Source organism: Lycium barbarum, chromosome 5, assembly GCF_019175385.1.
Source record: "Lycium barbarum isolate Lr01 chromosome 5, ASM1917538v2, whole genome shotgun sequence".
Lineage (NCBI taxonomy): Eukaryota > Viridiplantae > Streptophyta > Magnoliopsida > Solanales > Solanaceae > Lycium > Lycium barbarum.
This window is the reverse complement of record NC_083341.1, coordinates 78,995,601-79,001,638: the sequence shown is the minus strand read 5'-3', so window position 1 is coordinate 79,001,638 and position 6,038 is coordinate 78,995,601. Positions and strand designations below refer to the sequence as shown.

General features: G+C 32.0%; 1 long non-coding RNA gene across 6 annotated transcripts; it reads right to left on the bottom strand.

The window, feature by feature from the left end:
• Positions 1–239: 239 nt before the first annotated feature.
• On the bottom strand, positions 240–4,969 carry LOC132640982 (uncharacterized). 6 transcript variants are annotated; one of them, XR_009582523.1, is made up of 7 exons: positions 4,850–4,969; positions 4,573–4,647; positions 4,299–4,391; positions 3,912–4,179; positions 3,709–3,790; positions 1,994–2,473; positions 240–897 (listed from the first exon to the last, which is right to left on the bottom strand). It is a non-coding gene; the product is annotated as an uncharacterized LOC132640982 (long non-coding RNA). The 6 variants fall into 6 exon arrangements; XR_009582525.1 differs by having other exon boundaries at positions 1,994–2,095; positions 2,213–3,790; positions 4,850–4,968; XR_009582524.1 differs by having other exon boundaries at positions 1,994–2,287; positions 2,392–3,790; positions 4,850–4,968.
• Between the last annotated feature and the right edge of the window lie 1,069 nt (positions 4,970–6,038).

Sequence of the window (6,038 nt, the reverse complement as noted above, 5' to 3'; positions counted from 1 at the left end):
AGTGGTAGCGGTAGTACTGATTCCCTTTCAGCAGTGTAATATACCCCGTATTCCCTTTAATTTCCAAAAGTATACCAACTCTAGCCAACAACTCACTATAATACACTGTTTTCTCTTTTCTCCCTCTGTTCTGTTGTCATCTTTTCTCAAATTACTCTTCTTGCATAAGAAGGTTATGGATTAGAGGGTCAAGTAAACAGAGGAAAGGAAGCTTGTCGAAAAATAAGGCGAATATAATTTGATCATTATAAAGAAATCCAAAATCCTTTAGATAGAGCCGTTCATTAGTTTCCAACCGCGGGTAAATAAAATCCGATACATATCAGCTACTAAAAGAATCTACTGATATGTACCCTCATCGCCAAAATATTGACCAAATCACTTCTTGACGATTTGGGCAAGTTTTCTTTCAAGACTGTTCTCCCAGATAAACGCTGAACATTATCTCTGAAAAATTGTATTCACAGTATTGCTACATATGCAGTTCAAGTATATATTTTGTTCTAGAAAATTGCAAAAATCATGTAAAATATGAGACCAAAATTTGGTCAGTCTGACCACCATGAACTGAACCAGGTCAAGTTTGATGCTAAAGTAAATGATTGGCACGAATATATAGTTATAAAGTGCTGAGGTCAAATTTACAAAGAAGGTTGTTGTCCTCGGTCATTATCCTTTCTCTTCATACACTTGAATGAGCACACCTGGAAATTTGCTCTTTTTGTCGGGGTAGTAGTGTTTCTTGGAGTCTAGATTGTCATCACACCACCAACAGTCTCAATATCAAGACTCAGAGAAGTAATATCAAAAAGCAGCAAATCTTGAACCTTTTGGTCACCTTCTCCACTAAAATTGCAGCTTGAACTGCAGCTCCATATGCTACAATAAGAGTGGATCCTGTTTGAGTAAGAGATAAGCATTGTTGGGCTTATTAACTTCTATGCTAATTCCATTATCGAGACAAATTTCTATATAAGACTGTTAGAGATTATTAAAGTCTAAATTTCTTTGAAAGAATGGTCTAAGGAATAAGAAGGTTAATCATGAAACGCTTCCAGTTTAGAGAATGAGAATCATATGAACATCACATTTCACTGATCACTCTAACATTTAGTTTCGAGTTTACTGGTCATTTAATAAAGAGGGAAAAGGGATTACCTGCGAAAATATAAATAGCAAAAGAAAGAGGAAGTAAACTGAAGATTAGTGGATAATTAGCAAATTACTATCTCAAATACTTTGTTTTTTCTTTTTATTAGATAGAATCTATATTACATTGATCCAAGTATGAAGTTGATTATTCTTAAACAATGATATAAGAAATCCAAAACAGAGAATCTAAAATTGTTTTCTCAAGGTCATCACTATTAGAAATTTTAAATCATCAAAAATCCAAGCCAAACAAACCATCAAATTTTCATAAATTAACTGGATGTATCTATAAGATCCCTTATATTAAAGAACTACTTCTTCTTAATAGTGCTCAGTTCTCAAGAAACATCTAATAAATAGGGGTAACTTAGTTAATTATACCTTCTATTTATTATTTTTTTTTTAAAAGAAAAATTGGCGTGAAATGAGCTAAAGCGACGCTTATTTAGGAAGGAGGAAGTACTATTCACCCCTCTAATGTCTCAAGTAATGTACCAAACTAACATGAAGTATGTCTATGATTGCCAATATTAAACTCTTGTCGAGCTCACTAACAGGTCCAGAAACGGACATGAACCCTGCACATTTTCCTAATCAGAAAGCTGGAAAAGTAAAAGACACACTGTGAAGGTGACAACCATTTCTTTAAACAGATTTAACCAAGCCTCTCTTCAAGCAGTCTTTAATAAGCACAAGCATGTACCATCATTGTCCTCAAACTGCTTAATTATAATTTATATTGCATAGTCCGGGAGAAAGCTTTAAAGGCGACACAACTATTTAAAGCAGAAGAAGAAATAACGCTAGGACAATCGAACTAAAATCTTGGAGGATATAATACCTGTACGTGTTTTTTTCCAACAGGAGATAAGCCTAGAAGGTTAGTTGCATAAGACCAATGTCAGCATATGGTTCACAACCGAAAATATCCACAGCATGATACCTGCTAGAGCAATTCAAACCTCAAATCATAAATAAAGAAAAGGGAATATACAAAGCAGATTTCATGCATGCGAGATAGTCTGGAATAGAGAAAGGGAAGGAATAGAGAAACTTCCACAGAAAAGCTGCTAGAGCATAACTTCCATGGTTTGAGGAACTTCCATGAAAAAGCCTCTGTGGTTGTTAAATACCACTGGAAGAGAGGAATATTGCCAAATCTCAATGGAAAAAAACTTGAACATAAAGATTGAAAGAAGAAGGTGGAAGAAAGCAAGGAGGGCAGAGAGAAGATGGCACCTCATCGTACAACACCAATTGGGAAGACAAATGAATTGATTGAGAAGCTAGAAGTGCAGCCAATTGTCTCAACACGTGTCACCTAAAATACCCATGGTAAACAATATAATTTCAAAAGTGCCCCTATTCGTACCTGTTCGTCCTCCACAACTCTCATTTCCAGATAAGAGAGATGGTAAACAATATAATTTCAAAAGTGCCCCTATTTGTACCTGTTCGTCCTCCACAACTCTCATTTCTAAATAAGAGAGATATATATATTTTTTTTTATCAGGAAAAGGAAAGAAAACCCCCTTTTTCTTATTTATTGACAGGAAAAAAGGGCCAAAATATATTTCATACTACAAATGAGCAGGCTTAAGATGCTATGCAACTCACACTTGAAAGCCTGTCTACGGCAGAAGTGGTAGCAGTATTCATAAACGACCGAGAAAATTCAGATAACAGTAAATGCTTGAAGACATAGAATAATTCTTTCATGAAAGTACTTACCAAATGAAAATAGAACAAGCTCTTTACTTTCAGTTTAATAATACACAATGGAAGTAGATGATTGTTAAGCTAAACTAATGCGCACCTTTCAAGTTAATGAGAAACAAACTTAAAGAGATGTCCATGAAAACAAAAGCACCAAAAACATAGGGGCGTACAATCATAGAGTAATGTCAAATATGGTAAAAATGAATATATATAGTAAGCAATCTGGAAGTTTGTTTTTTCCTGTCCCCATATTCCCTTTCCAGTGCATTTACTTTTTGGGAATTAACCTTTAGATTAGACATTTATGTAGGATTTTTTTTTTATTTTTTTTTTAACATTTATGTAGGATTTGTAGTATAGCAATAGCATTTTCATTTTTGGATTTTTTTTTTTTTAACTTGTTTGAGATTGCTTTTTTATTTCTTTTTCCTCATTGGGAACTCATAAAAATTGAAATCAAATTGAGCTATAATTTAGTATGTATATATTCAAGTCATTAAACAGCAAGTAGTAAGCAGAGCAAAACTTCACAGAATACCCTTGTATACCTCTACCAACCAAATAATGAGTTTTAACTTATATGCAAAGAAAGATAACCTAAACCACTTATTTCTTTATTCGAGCAGAGATGGGAGCTTTGTTATCCCACTAAATGTTGCTTATTTCAGAAAACTGCAGTAAAAACAAACCCTATACCTGTACAAACATAGCAATGAATAACCACCCTTTCAATTGAAATAATCTACTACACCACGCTACCACTAATATCTTGCAATTTTACATATTAGCATCTATAAAGCATAATATTGTGATGCGATGAAGAACAAAATAGACTACCCTTTGGTGCGACTTTTATTGCATTGGACTATTTGTCCTACTTCAACCAAGTACCATAAGTCCATAACCATGTTAAGGTTACCTGGTCCATGAGCAAAGGATGAAAGAATAAAATGTGAGAACAGGTAATATATATACATATGTTAGTATACGCGTAATGATTTATTCTTTAATCGAACAGAATGAAGATGAAAAAATCTTACCTTTCATTCTAGACGGAGCTTCAAAGAGTGATTCAGGTTCAACCTTAAACAACTGGTAATACAGGATTCATATTTCTTCACAAGCAAATGATGATTACAGGTCGCAAGCAATACCTGCTAAGTTAAATGACAAAAGAGAATAGGTACCTATATGTGGGAATTTCACGGAAAATAAAGAACTTTCACCAATAAATAGCACCTCAATGCAGTAGTTGACGATATTTTTTCTCTCTCTCTCTCTCTCTATGCTATGCAATGTCTGTTGATACTGTCATAACAAATTAGCAGTTATCAAGTACATAAGTAACTCAAAATCGAATCATATAAAAAGTAAATAAAATAATAAGAAGGATTTCAAAGTGATAGTTATAAACATTAATTTTGTACCGAATAATGGCAATCCAAACCACACAAAGTACAGGCTGATTCAAGCGGCAAACTGACACATGTATTATGTATACTTCCTTTAGAGCCCTACAACTTTTCCACCAGAATTGAGCGATTGATCAACAAATTATAGAATCTCGAAGGAATATTTTCCAGAAGAAGCTGAAACTACACTGATGCTTGAGAAACAATAAATGCATACATGGTCCTAAGTATGTTTAACCTAGATATCTATCACTTGAAGAACCTAAGGGTTCAAAAGAGATAAACGAACCTCATGAAGAATAGCGCAAAATCATACACAACGTGGGATGTGATTCATCTAAGAATGCTTCAGCCCTGCATAACGCTGAAAATCAACAAAAGTTAGTTGAAAAAGAAAAAAGAAAAAAAAGAGAAAACTGATGGAATTTGTGATTACAGATGGGGAAACATGGAAAATGGTATAAGTACATAGTCTAGTACAGAGAAAGAGAAAGAAAAGAAACATAGAAACAAAGGAAGAAGGAATAGAGACTCAAACATGAGCAAAATCTGGGCGAGAATCATACCTGAAATCGTAATGGAAGGAGGAGAATTGAAAGAGTGCTGGAGAGACGTTTCTAGAACCGTCTAAGTGTTACTGATCGAGCACTGTTAAAATTAATTTTATAATTGAGTAGAATGACAGTATTGCCCTTGTTCGTCCCCCAAGGCCCCAACTGCCGTTTCTAGTAAAGACTACACGGGCCCAACACTTTAAATTATAGTGCATTTATGTGTATATAGTTGTCTTTGAATAGTGATTTTATATATATATATATATATATATATTATGTTCAAAACACGATTAATATAACATTGTAGTTTGTGCTCCGTATCTAAATCAGCAAATTTATTAATATTTTTTAAAGAGAAGACTTGTATTTTCCTCTCTTTGAGATAAAACAATAGCAATATTTAAGCATCAGTTGATACTTTCAATTTTAATTCGATTAATTTAATGGTGTAAAATACTTATTATTTTTTATCAAATTTTGATTTGGATAATTCTAATTCAAATTATTAAATTGATTTTACATGTTTAAAACGAAACAAAGTAGAAATTTATTTTCTATTTAAATGAAGAAATACTATTTTTTAATTTTTGGTAAATATTCTCGGTTTAGCTCATTTTACTTGTCATGTTGTCTTTTACATGGGTTTTTAAGAAAATGTCGATTAGAATTATAATTTGACAAATTTACCTTATTCGTTATTTGATCTCCATTTGATATATTTTTTTTACTACATTAATCTCTTTTCACATTTATTAGAGTAAGAATAAAAATAAAAAAGTAATTAAATTATATCTTATTTTAAAATATAAATATTTTAAGTATATTTATTTTAGTAAACATAACAAATAAATTACATGGCGGAATAGCAAATACAACAGTTTAATATCTAAATTAGACCTCAGGCTAATATAAAAAAAAATTGTATGGTTTGACTATTTAACCTTTTGAAGAAAAACAATTTCATTTGCTCCCACTAATGGATTGATACGCACGTGGCAATGAATCCATCATTATTGACTTAATGAAGTACTTTAGAAATTACATAAATATTGTTTGATTTTTTAATATGGGGTGCACACTAATAATTTGCACTATTTTTATGCATATATATATATATATATATATATATATATATATATATATATATACATACATACTATGTTCAAAACACGATTAATATAACATTGTAGTTTGTACTCCA